At 39.8% G+C, this 24,979-nt stretch overlaps 1 long non-coding RNA gene across 2 annotated transcripts in view; it reads left to right on the forward strand.

Annotated features, from left to right (window-relative positions):
• LOC129045772 (uncharacterized) overlaps window positions 1–23,298 on the forward strand; it is a 306,077-nt gene extending 282,779 nt beyond the window's left edge. For both annotated transcript variants that reach the window (XR_010411381.1, XR_008505924.2), the window contains one exon: window positions 22,431–23,298. This is a non-coding gene — a long non-coding RNA (uncharacterized LOC129045772). The remainder of the gene's footprint in view (window positions 1–22,430) is intronic.
• The last annotated feature ends 1,681 nt before the right edge of the window (window positions 23,299–24,979 follow it).

Raw genomic sequence — 24,979 nt, forward strand, 5'->3', positions numbered from 1 at the left:
ATTCAGGTACCAGATGTAATAGAAAGATGATTGACTCCAATGCAAATAAATGTATAATACAATAAACTCATAGACGATATGATTCTCCCTTCCTTGCCCTCTTTCTCTCTTTCCTGCAATCTATGGTTTCTCTGAAATGTCAGGAGTGGGGCTTACAGGGATAAAAGATGACATATTGCTCTCATTTCTGAATCTTCCCTGGGACGTTTATTTGTGAGTACAGAATTGGGAGGAAGAGTTTAGGGATATTTAGCTATGTATTCAAAGAGGAGAAAGGGCTGGATCTCCCTCTCGTCTATACAGATGAGGGCTTTACTGACATTGAAAAGTGTTAATAGCACCCAGATTCGGGGAGACATTGTTTTACTAGAATAACCTTGGGAGCATGAACTTGTTTTTTTTCTACTGTTTTCTCTTAATAGAGATGGGAAACAAAGTAAGTAGGACTACAATATGAAAAGCTAGGCATTATACAAAATCAACAGACATTTGCTAGAACTTAAGGGCTCTGTTCTTTTGTTTAATGAACAGTTAAGACTACCTGATCACAGCTATGTTCTGTCTCTTTCACCTCACAGGAAGGACGGTCGAGGGGTTGGGACGAAGGTGACTGGTGTGATTCAGTCTTGTGGGACCATTAGCCCAAGAGGATCGTAACTTTGCTCGAGGGATAGGAGCAAAAGTAGGTCTCAGGGTTAAGGTTAATAGAAATCAGAGTCAACATCTCCCTCAGAATAACATGGATATCTGAAGCCCACAGACTCCATGGCATGATTTTTTTTTCTTTCAAGTGTAAGAAGTAAGTTTAGATGAGGAGTTTCAATGAGAACTCATTTCTCTGTTATACACCCTGCTCTGCAGCTGGAGTTTCTTCCCCTCTGCAAGGAGGTGCAGCAGTTGAGAGGGTATTTATTTTGCATCATAATTAATAAAGCTTATAATCATCATCATTAGTGTTTATTGAACACCTACTGTATGCTGAGTCTTGTGCTGGGAGTTTACATAAAGTATCACATCATTATACTGAATCCTTAGTATAACTCTGAGACATCAGCATCAGAGACCTCATTTTGTAGAAAAGTGAGCTTCAGAGATCTTGAGTCATGGATCTAAGTCACCCCATGAGTAAAGGGAAGCAGGGATTCAAAGCAAGTCTGCCATCATCCTGCTTCAGAGCATGGTAACCTTTGCTGGCTCTCCTGGTCCATATTCCCTTGCCTTTCTTGGATGTCAGCAGCATAGAAGTTCTTTTACTTACTGGTGGCTTCCTGCATCTCTCTGCCCTAGGGTGTTCTCTGGCTACTGAGGTGTGTTCCACTAGAACACAGGGCAGGCCGGAAGCACTAAGGAGTTAATGAGGAGCAACCCTCAATTCTCAACCACTGAGGTTTAGAAAGATTAATAACCTATTTCCTTGCCCTTCAGCAATTCTGAGGTGTTTTCTACACAATCTCTCAGAGACTCCCCTATGGGACAGAGTCCCAGTTGCCCACAGAGTAATCCCTCATTAACCCAACTTTTACCCACCTTCCTTCCTTCCTTTCCTCTCTTGCTCTCCTCATTTGCTCATGGTGTTTCCTGAGATCACCTCCCCAACCCTACCTCTACCCGAGATCCAAATTAAGACAACTATGTACCCTTTGGGAGGTCTTCCACCTGATGATTAATGATGGAATTATGCATTATTTAGAAAGAAAACTTAAGACAGATGAGAAAGATGCATCGCATATGTCTGAAGACACTGGGAACTCTGAAACCTAGCTGTCACTTGTGTGCACAGGCAGAACAGGGAGTTTTAGAACAGCACAGGCATAGACATTTCTCCCTTTTCAGTGCAGTGGTTATGTAGAAAAAATATATTTTCCCAAGTGTTTACATATGTCTCTAAGCCAACAGATTTCAGAATTAGTCCTTAAGTTCACTAGTAATGTGGGAGTAGCTTAGGAGTAATAAAATAAAGTTTAAACATGACCATGTACCACATAAATGCTCCCCTAAACCAAAAAGACTGAATTAGAAATGATATGAAGAAAAATGAGCTTGCTACATCTCATTAGGGGTGTGCTGTTAGATTTGCATTTTTTTTAATACTCAAATGCTGCCACATTATAGCTGAGTCATGACTTCCAACTTCCTTTAACAAATTAAAATGAGATTGGGTAAACAGACATGTAGAACAGCAGGCAAGCATTTACGAGGGTCTGAAAATGGTGCAGGTGATCAGCTAGGCCTTACCTAGGGAGCAGTGTGCCTGTGAGTATCCAATTTCCTTCTGATTCTTTGAACGTGTTGTATTTATTAAATAGAGTAAATTCAAGTGGCATTTCATTAGTTGGGATAAATGGGTATATCTGTAGGGAAGAAAAGTTTGTTAAAAAAAAAAAAAAGGGAAATACCATAGGTATATAGAAATGACACCAGGGTCCTGCTGATAATGAAAAAAGAAATAACTTCTTCTATGATTCCTAGTTTCCTTTCATTATCAGGAAGGGAATATTGCCAGCCTGCAGCATCATATTCCAAATAGTACTTATCCTCTACTGATGAGATAATAGTTCATTTACACCCAAGACTGTAACACGGTTTAGAATTATTCTTTCCCTTTCCATTTGCTTCCCTCTTCCAATATCCTCAGATTCACAGTTAGTTATAAAGGAGATTTGTGGTTTTAAAACGTCATCTTATTTTCTTCCTTTTTGTTAACGAGTTGTATAAAATAAGTATGATTTTCCTAATAATCATTTTGAGTGTAGAAATATACAGTTCAGCAAGGAGCATCAAAGCACTATTAATGCTGCAATTTGGTGACAAAACACCTCTCAGTTTTCAAGTACCTCTTGCTATATTTCTTCATTTCAAAGGATTTATTGTATTATTTCCTTGGCTGTAATGGTTGGGTCCCAGCATAATAGGCTTGTTTTGATATTTTCTCCACAGTTTAAGTTATTTCAGTAACGACTGACTCTACCTTTGAATAATGCTCAGCAAACAGGAAAACAGTGGGTGTCCCATTTTTGCATTTTCCTTCTCAGTACCTTCAAGGGATCATGTCAGCAGTGGCGAGTGTGAGCGGCATCTGAATACTGACTTGGAAGAGAGTCCTTCCTCCCTCCATTTGAGGAGAACTGTGGCTCCTGGGCCATCCACTCTAGTTTTTAAAAAGTTTTCAAACAACTCCTACCACAAGAGCCTGAGCTTCTAAGATGTAAATATCAGTAATGACATGGATCAGAAACAAGTTGTGGACAAAGTAGCCTACCTCCCTGGCTTAGGCAATTAAGCAGATCCAGTGCATGGGGGGCTGTGGTCCTAACCACTGGTTAAATCAGAATTTGGCCTGTGAATCTTTTGGGATTTTACTCGTATATGATAAGAACTATAGGCGGAGAGACAATAAACTTGGTTCAGCCATTTGTAACTGAAAAATAAATGTAGCGTGCCCATGCAGGAATGTGTTTTCTGGGCTTACATGAGGGCTGGGACAGAGAAAGTTTAAACTGAAGTATTAAAGGTAGTTTTTCCTACTACCTGGTTTGATGGGCATCATGCTAATACCCTGGGGAGTTTTGGTGGTAGAAGGGAACTCAAGAAGGTCAACTGTAAATCTCTCAGTCCCTGTTGTAGTTGACAGACCTCTAAGGAATATTTATATTTTTATGCATCCAAGATTTAGAGAAGTCACAATTCTACAGGCAAAAAATTAGGTATTTAAGAACCCCTAACGTAGATGGGGCATCAGCAGAATTTTTCTTAATGTGAACATAATGTTAAAGCAATATGAGAAAAAATTTTAACAAAGACAGAATTTGAATACGTTTGTACATGTTCTTTATTCATATTCAATTTATTTTTTGAAATTAGTCATCAATTTAAAACAACAGTGTTCTCAGAACCAGTGGTAATAACTTTGTCTGGCCTGGTGGCTCAGAAACATTCTTCAGGAGAACCCAGCATCTTTGGGCTGTAGGAGGAAAGCCTTTGTTCCAAGAATTCACTCTTTGTGGTCAGTGGAAGTAGCCCCTGACTGGTTTTCCTGCTCCTATTCTTGACCCCCAGTCTGTTTTCAACACCACAGACATAGTGATCCGCCTACTAAGGTCAGAGTCTGTTACTCGGCTCTCAAAACCTCCAACGGCAGCTTATTTCATTTGGAGTGAAAGCCAGTAGGCATGTGAGCTGCCTTCCAAGTTACTGCAGGGACAAATTAACCAAAAGTTTTGTGGATACATATCACATGATCTCGAGCTTTGCAATCGGAGTTGTTATTTTTTTTTTCTCTTCTATCCAAAACCCAACTGTAAATCAAGAACACACATTTTAAGATTTTGATGACAGCATTCAACTTCTCTATTTTATTAGTTAATTTGACACTAGTTGCTAGAAGAGATCAATCTGAAATCTCCATGGCTTAAAACAATACAAGTTCACTTCTTGATGTCACAATCCTTTGGGTCTATTCCTAGCTGGGCAGCCTTCCACATGGCCAGGCAGGAACCCAGGCTTCTTCACTCTTAGGGCTCCTCCTCCCTCTAGGTTCTCAGAGGCTCTCCATTCAGCTGGGGTCTGAGAAAAGAGGTAGAATGGCGCTACAAGATTTTCTACCCATATGCCACTGGCCAAAACTCAGTCATTTGGTCACATTGACAACAAAGGATGCTAGGAAATGCAGTGTGTGCCTAGGAAGAGGAGCATATAGGTTTGTCAATTAGCTAGTAGGCTCTGCCATATCTTTCTGCCACTTTAACCCTTAGTTAGTAGACCATGTGACCTATTTCCTTGTTTCTCATTTCTCAGTTGTTTAGGTCTGGCTCTTAAATAGACATCATACTTGGATGTTGTGATATATTCTTGGCAGCAAAAGGGAAAGAACAAGTCTCTGGAGTCAGACACTCCCGAGTTTACATCATAACTGGGGTACTTTTGAACTGTGAGCCTTTGGGTAAATTATGTAACCTCTCTGATCAATAGCTCCTTCATCTGTCCAAACAGGTATAAAATACCTGCCTCATGAGCTGACTGAATAATAAATATATCAAAGAGCAGAAGAGCAGATGTTATAAGCACACATTCTGAAGCCAGCCTGTTTGTGTTTGAATCCTGGCTGTATTCCTTATTTGCTTGATGATCTTGGATGAGCTTTGGTTTCCTCATCTGTAAGATATGAATCACGATGGTATCTACCACCCAGAGGTTTGGGGAAGCAAATGAGTTAATATCTGTAAGTCCCTTAGAATAGTGGCCACAAACATAGAGTAAGTAGTGTGTGACTGTTAGCTCAATGGGAGCATCTGGTGCATCTCATATGCTTTGGATAAATGGTATTCTCTCCAAGTTGTTGCTTGATATGGCTTATTCTTTTCAGCAACTATTGAAGATGAAAAAACCCCTGAAGATCCCCCAAAAGGGCTCTTCAAGGGTGGGATTTCAGGCATATTAGTGGGATGTCAAGGAGCTTTGTGTAGAGAGCTCTGCCAAATGACCACCTGCTCTGATTATTGCAATGTTGGTTCTGGGTCCTGGAGGAAATTGCTCAAGAGAGAATATTTACCCAGGGCTCTTTGGAGGGATTTTTTAAAAAAAAGTGTGATGTGAGGTTAAATAGCACAGGACTCATTATCAGTTTGGGTGCACAATGGAGAGGGGAGGTTATCCAGGGTATCAGGCTCATCCAAGTAGAATATTACAGTCTGAAAAATTGTTTAAAGAGAAATATAATTAGAATAATGGGACAACATAATGGGAAATCAATGCTATTAATGTAACTGCTAATTACTGCATTAGAACATTTATCCAAATCCCTTCTCCTTAAAACTAAAAACATGAAATTAAGTCACCACAGTAGACAATTTGTGTAGAGGGACTCAGGGATCTTGGATTACTCTGGAAAATCTGCCCGGAACAATTTGTCATTGTACCAAACATCAAGCTGGATCCTTTCAGTTTCAAGGGGAAAATGTACTTGGGAGGACTCATATTTTCACTCCATTCATATTGGTCATTTTAGGTCTCATGGGTTTGGGGTATTAAGAGTGCTCTAATGTTGTTTGAAATAGAATTTTTATTTCCTGCCCCTAGGAGTGAGTTTATTGAATGTGGGTCTTTTTGGCAGTATCATAAAAGCTGGGATGCTGAGTGTTCTAAGTATCCTCTGGGAAGGTGGAGTAAAGAGCTTGGACCTATTTGGGATTGTTTAGGAGTAGAAGGGACAGTGCAGCAGGCCTGGCAGAGAGTGCTGATCCTACCATAAACCGAAGGGGATGTGACAACCCACATACCTGGAGATTGGGGATAAATGCCACATGTTTTGATTTGAGGTATCAAGGTACAACACAGACTCTGTTTCTTTGGTGTCAGTGTGAGTTTAGGTTGGAGACCAGAGAGTTGCCCATTTGGGAGGATGGGAGCAGTCCAGGAGTAAGGAGTAAGGGCCAGGAACCAGGAGCAGGGGCCTCAGAATCCCCAGGTAAATGGTAGGGATGGAATTTGTCTTCTTTTTAGTTGTGGAAAAAAATATATATAACCTAAAATTTGCCATTTTAACCATTTTAAGTGTATAATTCAGTGTCATTAATCACATTTATAGCATTATGCAATTATCACTGCTGTTTCTAAAACCTTTTCATCACCCCAAACAGAAAGTGTAACCATTATGCCATAACTCTCTATTCTCTCCTCCTTTAGCCTTTGATAACCTCTAATCTGCTTTCTGTCTCTGTGAGTTTGCATATTTTAGATATTTCGTATAGGTGGAATCATACAATATTTGCCTTTTTGTGTCTGGGTTATTTCACACAGCATAATGTTTTCAAGGTTCATTCATGTTGTAGCACGTGTCAGAATTTCTTTGCTTTTTAAGGCTAAATAGTAACCCATCATATATATATATATATATGTTTTAAATATCTATTTGTAGTAGATAATCTTATTTACATTGATACAGAATTGTTTTACATTTTTATTTTTTTAGGGGGGGTGGGGTGGGGAGGGGCAGAGGGAAAGAGAGAGAATCTTTTTTTTTTTTTATGATTTTATTTATTTATTTGACAGAGAGAGAGACAGCGAGAGCAGGAACACAAGCAGGGGGAGTGGGAGGGGGAGAAGCAGGCTCCCCGCCGAGCAGGGAGCCCGATGCGGGGCTCGATCCCAGGACTCTGAGATCATGACCTGAGCTGAAGGCAGACGCTTAACGACTGAGCCACCCAGGCGCCCAAAAGAGAGAGAATCTTAAGCAGGCTCCACGCCCAGGGCAGACCCGGATGTGGGGCTTGATCTCACAACCCTGAGATCATGATCTGAGCCGAAATCAAGAGCTGGATGCTTCACCGACTGAGCCACCCAGGCGCCCCTCATTTGACATGATCAGATCAGACACTAATCGATCCTTTATTTTAGTAAATTATCAAGGAAAACAGAAAGGGAACGATTCAGTGGTGTTCTCTATTAGCCTGTCTCACTGCAGCAGGAGGATCTGGAAACACATGGAGCCAGTACGGTTGAGACTGGGGAAACAATGTGTTTTTCTCTGGCCGGACAGTGGAGAACTTCAGCTGCTTAGATGGTGCTTTCCTTTTCTGAAGAAAAACATTGATACAGGAAAGGAGGATGATTCCTAGCATTGGAAGCAGTGTGAACAGTGTGAGTGGGGAGAACAAAGCCCCTGGCAGGCAGGGTGGACAGGACTCCGGGTTAACAAGGTCCTCAGTCAGCTGCCTGTGGTCCAGCCGAAGGGCAGGAGTCCCACTCACATGTATATATCTGTCAATGGACATTTAGGTTGCTTCTACCTTTTTTTTTTGTCTATTGTGAATCATGCTGCAAGAATATCAGCATACAAGTGTCTGAGTCTCAGCTTTTAATTCTTTTGGACATATACCCAGGAGTGGAATTGCTGGGTCATATTGTAATTCTGTTTAGCTTTTTGAGGAACAGCCAACACTGTTTTCCTGGAGTTGTTCTTGACATCTGTGAAGCTGGTGTGCGGAGGTGGGGATGAGGTCTGACACTAGGAAGTGGAGCAAAGGGGAGGAAAATGGACCGCAGGAACACAGCAGAAGCCCTAGTGAGTGGCTTGGCCATACCCAGAGTTGGCATGGCTCATATGTTCTCAAGTGTGGTCTGTGGACTGATTTGGCTTTACCTGGGTGCTGGTTAGAGCAGCAGCATCTCAGGGCCTGCCCCAGAAGCACTTGCCTGTGCCTCTCTAACTTATATGTGCATGGGCCCATCACTTGGGCATCTTGTGGTGTATTCTGAGTGGAGTGGTCAGGGGATCTACATTGCCAACACGATCCCAGGTGATGCTGGGCCTGCAGGTTCCTGGACTACGCCTTGAAGTCAGTGTCAGGACTGTCTGCATACTGGAATGACCTGGTGAGCTTTTCAAGCATCCCAATGCCTGGGCCCCACCACAGAGGTTCTGATTTAATTGGCTTGCGGTAAACCTGGCTTTCGGTATTTTAATAAAGTGCTCCTGAGATGCTACCATGCCGCCAGGGTTGAGAACTTCTACTCTGGGTGTGGACATTGTTTCATCTCTTGCACATGGGTCCTCCCACCCTCCTTCCTGGTTTCTTTCCAACCCTTCTGCTTAAAACTGAGTCACATTCTCAACTGATTGATCTCTCATTTATCATTTATGTTGCCTGCAGAGTAATCTTTCTAAACCCGTTCTGAACAGATTGCTCTCTTGCAGAAACTGTCCGTGGCTCCCCCTTGCCCTCCATGAATCAAAAAGACCTTGTACTGGGCGCCTGAGTGGCTCAGTTGGTTAAGCGACTGCCTTCGGCTCAGGTCATGATCCTGGAGTCCTGGGATCGAGTCCCACATCGGGCTCCCTGCTCAGCAGGGAGTCTGCTTCTCCCTCTGACCCTCCTCCCTCTCATGCTCTCTGTCTCTCATTCTCTCTGTCTCAAATAAATAAATAAAATCTTAAAAAAAAAAAAAAAAAGACCTTGTACTTATCCTCTAGGCCCTTCTTGGGGTAGCTCCACTCTTTTCCAGCCATGTCTCCCTCTTGATGGAGCCCTATATATTAGGGAAAATAAGCTAATTTCTGTTCTCTGAATACAATGTGGGATTTCCTATCTGTATGATTTTGCTTGGATTAACTCTCCATCTGTTTAATCTTTTCTACATATGTGTCAGTCAGAGACCAGCCCTATTTTTACTTACTCCTATGAAAACCTTCCCTAATCTTTGCAGCTGATGAAATCCTTTTTCTTTTAGCATTTTTATTTATTGTTTTCTTACAGAATTTACTTTTCCCCTCTTGTGTTTCTGGAATTTGTATTCTTCTCCTACCCTTCTTACTGGATTATAAACTCTTTGGGGGCCAGAGCCTCTTTTTCGTGTTTGTAGCCCCTGCTGGGCCTACAACAGTGCCTCGCACATAGTAGGCATCCCCAAAGATGGGTCAAATTGTTGTTGAATTGAGTAATTTGCCTCCATGTTATTAATTCTATGTTGACCTCTCTGCGCTATACTGATATTTTAATTTCACTGCCTGACATTTAGTAAATCCTTAGGGATTTTATTTCAGTAAATGCTTTTCCAAAAGCTCCAAATGTTCTTCATAAACACGTGATACAACTTTGTTGGTGTCTTCCAAAGTTTGCAATGTTTTAATTGTTCACTCTTTGTACTAGTTTGTTTGCATTTTGGCTTCCCTGTGTCCCGAGACAGGGTGGGATCCAGGAGGAGGCCAGAGGCCACATTCTTTTGACTTACAAAGACTCATTATATTCTAGAATCTTTGAAGCCCACTGGTAATGAGCCCTGATTCCTGAAAGCCCACCCGGCTCCGATTCCTCCTCAGGTTCTGCGGTACTTAAGTGGGTGATGGGACTTAGAAGGTAATGACGTTTCCTGCAATTAAATCATGTCCATAGCAGTCACTCGCAATCCTGTAGGAACAATTATAAGGAATCCCCTCTCATTTGGCACAATGAAATACGAATATTTTCTAACAGGCTAATTAGTGCAGTTATCATTTTTTTAAGCCAAAAATGTCAATGTGTAGGATTTAATTAGTCTGCCCTAGGATTACAAGATAACTTCTTAGCTTAGTCAGTCTGTCAGCATTTTCAGGTTTTGGGAGGATGCCAGGAACTATCACCTACACACTTGCATAAACTTTTAAGACTTCTAGAAAAATTACTATGAAGTTTACATGGTCAGGGTTTGATATGATATGGGTCAGGAAGGTAATCTCTGAAATGAATGAAAATTGACTACTGTATCAATTGAAAGGAGCTTGGAATAATGATCCCACCTCCTTCCTTGAGTGGGACACTGTGACAAATGTGGGTTGAACATAGTCAATGGGAAATGCACTGTCTAGGTAAAGTTCCCAGAAATAAAATCTAAATTATATGGGTGGAGGAGTTGTGACCAAAGGAATATTTAGTTAGTGGAAAGTGTAAAACACAGGCCTTGACATCCCATTGTTCTTATTTCTACATTGCAGGACTTAGGTGGTTTAGATGTTCCAGTCTTGGATTTAGACTCCTTTGGATTCTAGTAGAGGAAACTGATTCTACCTGGCTAAGCTACATGGCAGTTGATTGGTTGCATCTTGGGTAATGTGCAGAATGAAGGAGACTTGGAATAGCTCAGCCATGCAACAAGGGGATTAGGGAAGTTTCTGGGAGGTAGGTAATAAGACCTAGTAGTGGGCAGTCTCTTCAGGATTCTGCTGGTGGAATGAATGTCTTGCAAATTGTTTCAAATCTTTTGATTTTCCAGGGAAAGAGAGTTGGGTTGACCTAGGTCATGGAATGGGTTCAGTAGTATCCGTTCAAAGTTCATGTCCATCCAGAACCTCAGAATGTATGACCTTATTGGGAACAAGGGTCTTTGCAGATGTAATTAGGGTAGGGTAGAGATGAGGCCATACTGGTTTGGGGTGAGCTCTGCATCAAATGAGAGTGTTCTTATATGAGGCAGAAAAGGAGAAGACATGGACACACAGAGAAGGAGGTGATGTGCCACAGAGGCAGTTATTGGAGTGATGTGTCTACAAGCCTAGGAATGCTAAGGATTGCCAAAAACCACCGTAAGTTGGGAGAGAAGCATGGGACAGTTTCTCTCTCAGAGTCCCCAGAAAGAACCAACCCTACTGACAGCTTGATTTTGAGCTAGGTCTGCCTAAACTATAAAAATAAGTTTTTCTTGTTTTAAGCCACCAAGTTTGTGGTAATTTGTTTCAATACCTTTAGGAAACTAGTACAGATCATATGTCCAGAGAGGTAGGCACCTTGATTGACAGCCTCCTTGTAACTATTTGCAAAGGGCTGGAAGGACTTCCCAAAAAGAAATCCAGTGGTTGTCCTCAAGGAAAAGAGCATGGATAAGTGGACAGAAACCACAGGAATGTCTATTATATACCATAAACCTAAATCCCTATTTTCCCTGGGGGACAAGAATGGGAAATGCACTGTCTAGCTCTTGCCTCAAGTAAAATGTGAAGCCCACCATCAGATTTTGCAACTAGTTATTAGTCTTTTGGAGGAGAATCAGTGGTGTTGTTGATAACAAAAGATACAGAAGGCAATGCATAGGACAGAGGCTTTGTTTACATGGTCAGGGTTTGATATGATATGGGTCAGGAAGGTAATCTCTGAAATGAATGAAAATTGACTACTGTATCAATTGAAAGGAGCTTGGAATAATGATCCCACCTCCTTCCTTGAGTGGGACACTGTGACAAATGTGGGTTGAACATAGTCAACAGAATAAATTCTAACCTGTGTGCAGGGAAATCACAGAGAGCTAAGTGGAAATTGTCGATCTTGTTTGGGTGATTCTGCATTCCATTCCCTTTATATTCTTAGGTATTTGGTGGCCAGAGAGATATCCTTGTGTTTATTTACTTTGCAACTCTAACAATTAACAACTGGTATTTACTGAGGGCTTCCTATGAGCCAAGAACCATGATAAAAATGTTACACATGCATCGTTTTATTTATTCCTCAAACAATTCAATGTTGTTCATATTGTTAGTGACTCCGACTTTTGGGTGTGAAAACAGATTTAAGGAGGTTATGTACTTGCCTAGGGTTACATAACTGGTGAGTGGTGGTACCAGGATTCAAATTCCAGAGTCTTGACCCCAGAGCCTAAATTCTTGAATAATTGTGTAGCTATTGTGTGTATCTTTACTGTGAATATACTTATCCTTTCAGTAAAGAATTGCCATCCTTTTCTTTTTGGTTGTTGTTATAATATTTCCTTCAAAAGTCCTGAAGCTTTGCTCATGTGGTGTATTCCTTGGAAACTTTCAAATGTCAATGGAATGAACCAGAACTTCCTTTGTGCCATGAAGTGTACTGTCTGCTAAGCTAATCTCTTTCCTACTGGGGAATATGTATAATACGAACTGGTTTAGCTAGACTGAAAATCAATCATCAAGGCCACTGATGAGGCTAAAAAAAAAAAAAAAAAATCAAAAGCAGTTAGCATACAAATGAAAGTGATTCCCTATAACTCTATGTGGGACAAATTTCCTGAACCACCGTACCAATAAATCAAGGCTGTGGAAGCTCAGTTATAAAGGAAGACAGATTGAACAATTTTCCTGTTACAAACAAGCTGTTTTGTACTATGTATCTATCAGCTAGTTATTCAGGTCTAATTTAGGAATGTGTAAGTAAACATGGCCAAATATATTTAAATACACTTGCATTACAAGTTGCCAAATAATGCTCCGCATTAACACAACCAAGTTATTTCTGGAATCTTTAAAATGCCTTTTGCATAACTGTAATTAGAAATTCTTTGCTGTAAAAAAGTAGTCTGCAAGGACCACCCCCTATTCCCCACCCCCCCATTCTTTGAGGTAAATTTTTGTTGTTGTTTGTCATTAGAAGACTTTTTGAATTCTTTGGACCCACTATTGGAGCATACCTTCTCAGTTGTGTTGAGTGACTGCCCTGCTGGGAGTCTAGAGATACAGTTGAAGCAGACATAAAGCTGCTTCCAGTTTCCCTTATTCCAAGAAGCTGGTTGACTGCAGGGCCTTGGGACTCTGTAAGGTACTGAGGTAATTTGTATCAGGACTTTGGGGCCGTAAATCAATAGAAAGGATGCTTCTCTTGACTGGTTCTAGGTTCTTTCTTCTTGTTCTTGTTCTTGTTCTCATTCTCGTTCTTCTTCCTCTTTTTAAAAGATTTATTTATTTATTTGAGACAGAGAGAGAAAAAGAGAGCGAGAGAGTGATTACACACAAGTTGGGGGGGAGGGGAAGAGAGGGGAGGGAGAGGAGACAGAGAATCTCAAGCAGACTCTCCACTGAGTGCAGAGCTAGATACCAGGACATGAGATCATGACCTGAGCTGAAATCAAGAGTCAGATGCTTAACTGATTTAGCCACCCAGGCACTCTTAGGTTCTTTCTTCTTATTTTTTTCTAATTTTAATTTAAATTCAATTTAATTAACATATAGTTTATTATTAGTTTCAGAGGTAGAATTTAGTGATTCATCACTTGCATATAACACCCAGTGCTCATTACATCAAGTGCCCTTCTTAATGTCTATCACCCAGTTACCCCATCCACCCACCCACCTTCCCTCCATCAACCCTCAGATTTTTTTCCTATAGTTAAGAGTCTTATGGTTTGTCTCTCTGATTTCATCTTATTTTTCCTTCCCTTCCCCTATGTTCATCTGTTTTGTTTCTTAAATTCCACATATGAGTGAAATCATGATATTTATCTTTCTCTGACTGACTTATTTCACTTAGAATAATACCCTCTAGTTCCAACCACATCATTGCAAATGGCAAGGTTTCATTCTTTTTGATGGCTTAGTAATATTCCTGTGTGTGTGTGTGTGTGTGTGTGTGTGTTTACACTACATCTTCTTTATCTATTTATCTGTCGATGGACATCTGGGCTCTTTCCATAGTTTGGCTATTGTGGACATTGCTGCTATAAACATTGGGATGCATGTGTCCCTTTGAACCACTGTGTTTGTATCCTTTGGATAAATACCTAGTAGTGCAATTGCTGGGTCATAGGGTAGCTCAATTTTTAACTTTTTGAGGAACCTCCATACTGTTTTCCAGAGTGGCTGCACCAGGTTGCATCCCCACCAACAGTGTAAGAGGGTCCCCCTTTCTCCACATCCTTGCCAATATCTGTTGTTTCCTGATTTGTTCATTTTAGTCATTCTGACAGATGTGAACTGATATCTCATTGTGGTTTTGATTTGTATTTCCCTGATGCTGAGTGATGTTCAACATTTTTCTCATGTGTCTATTGGCCATTTGTATTTCTTCTTTGGAGAAATGTCTGTTCATGTCTTCTGCCCATTTCTTGACTGAATTCTTCATTTTGTTTTTTTCTTTTTTTTAAGATTTTATTCATTCACTTGACAGAGAGAGAGACACACACAGCGAGACAAGCAGGGGGAGTGGGAGAAGGAGAAGCAGGCTTCCCACGGAGCAGGGAGCCTGATGCGGGGCTCGATCCCAGGACCCTGGGATCATGACCTGAGCGAAGGCAGACACTCAAGTGACTGAGCCACTCAGACGCCCCTGGATTCTTGTCTTTTGAGTGTTGAGTTTGATAAGTTCTTTATACAGTTTGGATACTAGCCCTTTACCTGATAAGACATTTGCAAATATCTTCTCCCATTCTATAGGTTGCCTTTAGTTTTGTTGACTGTTTTCTCTGCATACAAAAGCTTATTATCTTGATGAAGTCCCAATAGTTCATTTTAGCTTTTGTTTCCCTGGCCTTTGGAGATGTGTCTTGCAAGAATTTGCTGCGGCCAAGGTCAAAGAGGTTGCTGCCTGTGTTCTCCTCTAGGATTTTGATGGATTCCTGTCTCACACTGAGGTCTTTCATCCATTTTGAGTTTATTTTTGTGTATGGTGTAAGAAAGTGGTCCAGTTTCATTCTTCTGCATGTGGCTATGCAATTTTCCCAACACCATTTGTTGAAGAGACTGTCTTTTTTCCATTGGATATTCTTTCCTGCTTTGTCGAAGATTAGTTGACCATAGAGTTGAGGGTCAATTTCTGGGTTTTCTATTCTGTCCCATTGGTCTATGTGTCTGTTTTTGTCTCAGTATTAGGTTCTTTCTTCTAATCTACTCAAAGTTGAACCAAACATACAAGGCTCTGGGCAGGAGCATTTTTGAGCATAACTTCACCTTAGTAATATCAAATAATTGTTCAACATTTTTTTAGAGTTGTAAAAATGTTGGAAGCAGAGGGCCACTGGTGGTAGCTCTGAACATTTTCTCTCTTGTTCCAAGACCTGACCCAATGTACTTTCCACAGTCTGCAGGGGATGGCACCCTGGGTAAGAGCTAAGAGCATAGACTCTAGAATCCAATTGCCTAGTTTTCAATCTTGGCCTCTTTATGTCTTGATTTGTGACTTTGGGCAAGTTACTTAATTTCTATGTATCACAGTTACCTCATCTATAATAAGAGTATTTAGTTTAACGAATTTGATAATCCATATAGCAACATTAACATGAGTCCTAGTGCATAGGGATCCTACAAAAAATGTTGTGTATTATTATTAGCCAAACAAAAGTCCTGCCCAGTGGAATCCCCCTTCTTGCAAATTTATGCCTTGCTTTTCTTTTGGGGAATCATCTCCTGCCTGAGCTTTGTCCATGTGGTTTGGGTGGATGACTCTTCTTCTCCCTTAGCCCCAGTTCCAGAGGTGGCTTTATGGTCTGGATTTAACTGATCAGTCTATTCCATTTCCTCATGGCCACTGGGACTGGATCAGGATGGGCTTGTGATCCAAGGGGACCAATGAAACCCTGTCCAGGGACTTTGGTAGAGTGTTGGGAAGGAAAAGCTGATGTTGGTAGAATGCACAATGTAAGCCTAGAGGTGCTAGGGACCACTGTGAGGTAGGAGATGGAGTGAGAGAGAGGCTGAATCTTGACAAAATCACTGGGTTCTGGCATCTTTGAAGCCAGACTTATCACTGGACTTTTCATACATTGGCACCAATAAATGCCCTTTTGATTAAGCTAGTTTGATTTAATTTCTGACAAATTAGGGTGAGCATATGTCCTCATTTGTTTGGGACAGCCCTGGTTTGTACCTATTGTCTCAGCATAATTATGAATAGTGCTTTATTTCACTCTCAGAAGTGTCCTGATTGGGAGGATAAATTATATGGCCATCTTATTTGAACCCCAAAAGTCCAGATTAATACAGCAACACTGGAGCAAGGCTCTTGTGGAGTCCCATGTCCCAAGACCTTCTCAAATTACACAGCACATACTGTGTTCTCATTAGGGAGAGTTCTGGTGGATACACTCGTCTGTATCCCTAATGAGGGTTTAGGGCCCCTTCTAGATGGCAGCTGCCACAGTGGCCTCCTTATTCCATTTCTGACTTTTAGGCTCTAGCTACTTAATAGTACTTAGGACTCTTATCCTGGTACTGACAAGTTGAACTTTTCCAGTTAAGCAATTAGCCTTCCTAGTCAATCTGTCTCTCTCCTCGTCTCCTCTCCTTCCCCCTTGACTACTCATACATGTGTGCACACACACACACATATGCACATGCAACATTGGATTGGGTAAAGACCACCAGCTCCCTTCTCATATCCCATCACCATGTTTGTTCATTTTCCAGTGGTGCTAAAGGGGACAGGTTTGTGTTGGGAGTTGGATGGGCAGACAAATAAGATCACTGGGGTCATTTTAGGCAGTAGAAGACACATGAGTGAAGATCTAACTTACATCTGATGTGATGTTGGACTTCTTTGAATCTCTTGTTTTTCCTTGTTGATGAAGCATCCAAAGAGATATCAGAGGCAGAGCCAAACTTCATCCTTCCTGACTGTATAACCTTTAGACAAGTCACTCATTACCTCTCTGAGCTTCCATTTGCTTCACTATTAAATGGATTTAAGAGTGTCTTCTCTGCCTGTCTCTTAGTGTTGAAACACGATGATGCATTCCATTGTGGTTCATAAGGGGCTTTGTCAATGCAGGGGAACTGAAAACTGTTGTCATGCTATGGCAGTTTTCCTCACATCTCACATGGAGCCTTATTTTTTTAATTTTTATTTTATTTTTTATTTTTTAAAGATTTTATTTATTTGACAGAGAGAGACACAATGAGAAAGGAAATACAAGCAGGGGGAGTGGGAGAGGGAGAAGCAGGCTTCCCGTTGAGCAGGGAGCCTGATACGGGGCTCAATCCCAGGACCCCGGGACCATGACCTGAGCCGAAGGCAGACGCTTAATGACTGAGCCACCCAGGTGCCCCTGGGTCTTGTTTTGTTATCACCAGGGTTCAAGAGGTAAGTCAACAAGGTCCTATTCCACTGTCGTGCTTATATATATATTTATATGGGGAGGGAGAGTGGGAGACATTAAGTTATTTATCTGGACAATATCCATTGTTAATATCTATTGAATATTTACTTTTCTGGCAGGCCTAGGGCTAAGTGCTTTATGTGCATTATATCATTTTAATCCTCACAATGACATGACATAGTCTGTACCATTAGCTTACACATTTTTCAGATGTAGAAATTAAAGCAATAATTGGCAGAATCAGGATTCAAACCTATGTCTGTTTGATCCCAAAGCCTTTGCTTCTAAAGGTGATGTTATTCTGCTCATTTTGTGCTGTGGGAAGAACACTCAGCCTGAAGTCAGGAGCTCTGGCTTCCATTTCCCTATCTGCCCTTAATAAGCCAGGTGACCTTGGACAAGTCAATCTACCAAATGGGCCTTTATTGCCCTGTCTGACAAATGAGGGCTGGATTAGATAACTCCTGAGGTCCCTTGAGGTTCAGTGATTTTATGATTCTAGGTTGGGCTTGGGATCAGGAGTTCAATTTTTCTTTAATGTCAGCAGGTCTAAATCTTTCCTTTGGGGGATGCATTTTATCACAAATATCAGTCACCAAAGCCTCCAGCTGCAAATCAAGAATAAAGGAGAAGGGGTGGTTTGTAGGTGCAATGAAGGAGAAGTTCCTCCTGCCAGATAGTTAGAAAATGGTGAAATTTGCATCGAAAGTATATTATTAGTAGTAGAAAATAATGATTAATGCCATTTCATGTTCCTTTCACAAGTCATGGTAGATAATGAACAATGATAACACTATGCATGATTGCTGATCCTTGTGACATTCAAAACAGATTCAAAATTCCTCTTCCACATACAGGACTCAGTTAGGGTGCTATATTAAATTCAAACTTAGGGATCAGATTTAAAATTCAAATGCATATCCTTTTTGCATATCTATTTTGACACAGCATTACAAATTACTCACTGTAATATGAATTAAAGATGGACTTTTGCACAATGGGGGAAACATTAAAAAATCCTATTTAAATTTGAATCCCCTTTTTCCCTTTTTAGATACCCCCCATATTTATCCCTCAATATATCTGCTAATTATCAAAAATACTGCAGTTTAAACAGTAATTTGTTCATTCAGATTTTATTATTTTTTGCTGGTAGTGACTGCCAAGAAGAAGCAATGTTGATAACATGAATTACAATGAGCTCATGTGATGTGCTTAAATGAGAGAATTTTAAAAGTATGTTGTCCTATCTACATTTTAGTATTTACCTAATGTACATAGTGTAGAAAGAACTGATGTCAAAGAAGGACAGAGCGGCAAATGTGCTTTTAAGTATGTTATAATAGGGCCAGTGAAATGTGCAAAATGACAAATTAAATTTAATGTTCAGGTGCATTGCCAATTTGTTTGGGGGGTAAAAAGCAGCACCCTTTGCTAACTCGATAAGAACTAATCAGATTTTAATTACTCAATGTGCAACCTGGACTGTTTAGCACATTTATGCCGAGTAATCACTGGGGCATCTCAAGCCAAAGGGCTGAAAATTTCCATCTTTTAAATTATGGGTATGGTTCTCTGTTAATCATTTTTGGACCTTCTAATTTTCTTTCTTTCTTTTTTTTTTTTTTTGCAACTTCATTTCTTCTGTGACACTAATAATTTCCTTTGGGTTTTTCTATTTTAATGGAGGGGAACAATTTGCTATTTTATATAAATGAAAGTGATGCCCATCTCAGTGCTCAGGCCCTAATGTTGTTTTTCCAGTTTTGTAGAAATATCCTCCCTGCTTTCATCTACCAGGGAAACTCCTGGAGGTTAGGGGCACAGTTTGTCACTACAGAGACAGAGCCTGGCATTTTGGCCTCATTAACATTGTGCTATAACAAAGCGAGTGAACCTCAAACCTAATTTAGCAAAACAACCAACCCCATAAAAAAGGGCAGGACAAGAAAATCAGAGGTGCTTTCAATAAACTGTTATTATGGAACTTAAAAATCTTTCTTAAAATTGCCAGAAGCTTCCCAGCTTTGTGCTGGTACTTAGGAATTTCTACTAACAAATGCTAGCAAAGTTACCACATCAGACTCAGTAGATACAATGAAATCCAGAATTGCATTCATTTTTGGGCTTCTTAAATTCCTGGAGGTCCTTGTTTAGTCTTCAATAAAATCAACCCTGGACTAATCAATGAGAAATTGCAGAGAATATGAATCCTGCAAAATCAATAATTTGTATAATAGTTACACAAGTATATTAGAGAAGCATGGTAGTGCATAGCCAAGCAAATCCCAGGGAACATGCTCTTGAAATCTTTAAAACTCAGCCAGATATGATGAACTTTTGAATACCTTGCTCTGGTGTAGGATGATCCTGGAGTTTAGTAGAAAGACTATTATAAGGTTTTCCTCAATTTATGCAAGTTAATAAAAAGAACCCACATCACTTCTGTTGTTAGTGAGTAGAAAAGTTTAAGTGAACTTTAAAAGAGAAGAGACCGGATGGTTGCAGATGCAGGTTCCTGTCCTCTGTCTGAAATACCACATCTACTGTCTTCCCTGACACGGTTCCCGTTGGGAATTCCCGTAACTGCTCACAGCTGCCTTGTCATGATCTGCCCCAAGTCTCCTCCTTCTTTACCAGCCCAGGTCACTAATCTCATTGTTTTCCTCATCTCAAAGCTGTGGTGTCATGAAGAGAGACCAGAATCAGAACCAGCAGAGTTAGGACCATGCCGAAAGCCTTATCAATCTCTCTCAGCCTCAGTTCCCTCATTCCTAAAACGGAGGTTACGAGATTGCTGAGTATAAGGGGAAATGTTGGTAAAAGCACTTTCTAAACTGTTTGCCTCCGTAGTCTCTGGATAATTTCCTGACCTGGAGTAAGTTTATCTCTAAGTAGAGGAGTCACAGAGGAGGCCTGTGATGGTTAATTTTATGTGTCAACTTAACTGGGTTAAAGGATGCCCATGTAGCTAGTAAAATATAATTTCTGGGCCAAGAGCCTACAATGAATCCTCACCTTACTTGTGAGCCTCACTTTATCTGTGTGACTTCCTCTTTCCATTCCCTAGCCCTACCGATTTCAGTCACTTTAGCCACCTGGAACTCTATCCTTGCTTCCTCGGCTCAGGGAGATTGCCAATCTCCACTGGGCCTCACTTTGTGTGTTTCCCTCCTCTCAAGGAAAATACCCCTGTGCTGAGGTATTTTTATATACTTTGTCTAGGTACAGAATTGTCTTTAGCAGGAAGCGAATCTGGTACTAGTTATTCTGTAATAACTGCAAGCAAAAGTATTTATCTAGATTATTTTGCTCTAAATTGTACATGAATTATTTATTCCTGGCAGTTTTAATACATTGAAACTTTGTCTAATATCACTGTTAGAACCTACCCAACCAAGAAGTGAATTTGATTTGAAAAATAAATGCTCAAAACAATGCAAGATGCTGATTTCAAATTGTTAAGTTTCAACTAGCAAAGAGAAGACAACCCTTATCTAAGAACAAAGAGAAGACAACCAGGCAGCATTTCCACTCAACAGGATTCTCAGGCATTATTATGAAATTAACCAATACCACTAAGGTTTTAATTTAAAACAAATTAAAATGTCTAAATTTAATAGGGGCGCCTGAGTGGCTCAGTCATTAAGCGTCTGCCTTCGGCTTAGGTCATGATCCCAGGGTCCTGGAATCGAGCCCCTCATCGGGCTTCCTGCTCAGCAGGAAGCCTGCTTCTCCCTATCCCACTCCCCCTGCTTGTGTTCCCTCTCTCACCGTGTATCTCTCTGTCAAATAAATAAATAAAATCTTTAAAAAAAAACTATAAAATGTCTAAATTTAAGCTATGACTTCACACATGTAACAACATCTTTGTGACTCCATGTAATATAAACCATTATTTTGAAAGTAAACATTGAATAAAAGCACCTTCTCTCTTATCTATCTATTATCTATCTATCTATCTATCTATCTATCTATCTATCTATCTATCATCTACCTATCTGTCATCACCTACCTCTCATCTATCATCTATCTTTTATCTATCTATCTATCTATCTATATCATCACCTACCTCTTACTCCTTGTCTCTTTCTGTAACATTTAGTAAGCAGTTACTGTATGTTAAGTACATTAGTACCACATCATATTTAATCTTCACAAAAAAACCTTTGACGTTAAGTAAACTTCCTAAGATTATTAGTAATCTTGGGTAAGTCAAGAGTCAAATCTAGACAGTTGATACTGTTGTTATAAGTGCTCCAAGTAAGAAGGAGGAGGTGGATGCTTTTAGAGAAAGATAGTGAATTCTGAAAGAAAGTTTACAGTCTGTACAATAGATTTTTGATGTTCATTCTACCCTTGTGACAAGTTGTGTTTTGTGGATCCACTAGTAAGGGTACTCCCAGATAGGATCCACTAAATTTATTCTCACATTGTACAAAAATGACCTAAAATATAGATGAGGAAGGAAATTTGCCACATCACAGTTTATTGTTTGCTCGAGGTTATAATATTCCCCCTCCAAATATGTCTGGCCTCCCAGGAGAATCTTTCATGACGTATTATGTTCTAAGAACATGCTAGCTCAAATACAAACATCTGGTCTGAAAATCATGGCTTATTTTTTTTTATTATGTTATGTTAATCACCATACATTACATCATTAGTTTTTGATGCAATGTTCCATGATTCATTGTTTGCATATAACACCCAGTGCTCCATGCAGAACGTGCCCTCTTTCATGGCTCATTTCTTATTTCTCTTCTCTTTGTGTGCTTCTTCATCTTGCCTAGTCCCACGGTTGTGTCTTGGTTTAACCTTATAATCTACAACATCATCTATATCCATACAGAACTAACAACACAACATGCATGTACTAAAAAAACTTTATGCAACAATTTATTTTTTCCCATTAAATGCATCAGTAATGGTTGGACCATTGTTTAGGAAGTTTTGTGCCAGTATTTTTCTGGAAAAAAAAAAAAAGGATCAATTTATGGTTACTAGTGTATACCACAGCAAAAAATTTACCACTGTCTACGTCATCTGGCTTAATGGTACTCAAGGCTATTGAGTTCATTTTTGAGAAGACTCCCGTATTTTCAGCTTGTGTTTTTCCTTTGTGTTTTCAGATTGTTCACTTCCTTTGGTATTTCTAGAACTCAGCTGCAGGAAGACAGTGATGTTTGAATGTTTGAGGATGCCAGTAAAGCAAGCTGAGGAAGTAACAAAGAAGAAAACAAGAGTAACTAAGAATAATGTAAGTATAGAAGTTATTCTCATTGCTCTTACATCCACAAAGGAGAATTCCTGGAGCAATTTGCTGGTTAATTTAGTAAATAATGGGCAGTCTATAAAAATATAAACTGTAAACTGTATGATACATCTTTTCCCTTAAATTAATTAATGCAACTCTCTTTGTGCAGAAGGAAGTTGGGCATTGCGATCATGTCAGCTGTAAACTTGTTGGTTTACTAGGTTTGTCTTGATTGGTTCTCTGGAACTCCATTAACCTGCTTTCCATCTAGAGTCAAAGACATGATCTGCTGTTGAACTCAGAATTTTGCCATTAGAGACTGTAAGAAGCAGAGGGTGGGTTTTGCTTTTCCAATTGAATCTCTTATAGGGCTGAGACCAGGTCTTATATTGCTTTTCTTATTTCCCCACTGTTCTTGGAACTGGCCTTTGTACCCAATTAGTATTTAATAAATACCTGTCTATTGACAGACTTTCAGACTTGGAAATGTAGACTATCAGGAGATCAACAAGGGATCATGCACAAGAGAGAAACAGCTCAGAAATGAGAATTTCACTTTGTTTTATTTTTTAGTAAGTTTTTTGTTTCAGATGAAACTATTTTAACTTCAATCTCATTTAATATGTAATTTTAATACATTTATAAGTATGATGAAAGTATGACTTCAGATAGCAAATTCTGTTAGTCATTTCCTTTTAGATAATGTTTTATTTGTCCTTGGCCTGGGGAAGTATCTAAATGCATTTAGATGCTAGCCAAATTCATTTTATCTTGGTAGGTAAGATGCTTATTAGATATGTATCCTTATAAATATAATAGATATCTCTTCTAGTGAGAAGACTTTTTTCTCTGTTAAAAACTAAACTCTGCAAAGAAGTCTGTACATTTTCAATAGGATTTGAATGTTCATCTGTATATGTATTCTTAATATTCTTTTGGGGACCTCGATGTAGTAGGGCAAGGGGAATTTTTTTCTTCTTTCAAGGTACATTGAATTACAGAAAAAAAATCACTTGAGGGTAACCTCATTAAAAGCCAACATAGTATTGTACTCATTAATTCCACAAAGATTAAAAGGCATAAAATTTACATTATCAGTTGATACAGAGAAGTTCGGGGAGGAAGGAATGAAAGCTCTGGGTCCCTCTCAGTGTTTTTCACAAATGTCTAACCACAAAGCTTCAATAGCAAGGTCACGTGATTGATGGTAGATCCCAGGATCTGCTATCCTAACTTGAATTTTGCATTGTAGACTCAATTATAAAAATAATATTTATCTATCACCAGTTAAGTAACAATTTTAGCCCCCAAGTTTTCAACTACAATTGATGTTGTGGGATAACAAACCATATGTACACTATGAATTTGGGTATTTTCTGACATCATTTCTTATACCCTTGTAGAATAATAATACTCTAGTTTGAAAAACATGGTACTGTAACACCTAATGTAAATATTATTACAATGCACTTTAATTATTTTTGCACATTGTCTCCTCCATTACATTCTGAGTTCCTTGGGATCAGGGACTGGATCTCATTTTTCTCTGTGTTATCAGAGGTTAGTTTAGTGTTTGCAAACAATAGCATATGGTATTTGTTTGCAAAATGGAATTAAATTAAGGCATACTTTACACTTGGGCTGTGAAAAGTTCATTTAGACCAAGAGCATCTTTGAGGAAAATGACTCTGGTAATAATTGTCAACAGTCCGTTTTATTTAGTTTATAAGATGTGTTGTGGTTTAAATGAAAGTAAGGTTGGAGCAGTTTCTCGGAGAAAATCAACTTGGCTGAACGTGCATTCTTGGAGCCGTCTCCAAGGTACAGTCTGAAACCACCCGGAGGTCTGTGGGGGTCATGCCATGATCAAAGGAGGTCTGTCTTCTCATCAGTTTTTTTTGAAAATGATACACAAATCTCTAGACTTTATTAAAAAAATGTTACAAGCTATATTAATCTGCTAGGGCTACCATAACAAAATACCAGAGACTTAAACAACAGATATGTATTTCTTACAGTCTGGAGGCCGGAAGTCCAAGATCAAGGTGTCGGCAGGTTTGGTTTTTCTGAAGGCCCCTCTCCTTGGCATGAAGATGGCTGTCTTCTCTCTGTGTCTGCACGTGGCCTTTCCTCATGTGTGTGCGCATTCCTGGTGCCTCTTCCTTTCTTGCCCTATTGAATTCCAGCACTGCCCTTCCTACTTCATTTAACCTTAATTCCCTCTCTAAAGACCCTATCTGGAAATACAGGCACATAGGGGACGAGGACTTTCACATAGGACACGAGGACTTTCACATAGGACCTTTGAGGGGATACAGTTCAGTCCACAACAAAGGGTTAGTAAGAGTTACTTACAAACAAGCTATGAATCCACTTGTTCAAGGTGATCATGTTACTTGACATTTTGGCAGAGTTGGGTTTGCA

This window comes from Mirounga angustirostris, unplaced genomic scaffold, assembly GCF_029215605.1.
Source record: "Mirounga angustirostris isolate CCGP_5_RB_7025 unplaced genomic scaffold, mMirAng1.0.hap1 SCAF_5, whole genome shotgun sequence".
Taxonomy (NCBI): Eukaryota; Metazoa; Chordata; class Mammalia; order Carnivora; family Phocidae; genus Mirounga; species Mirounga angustirostris.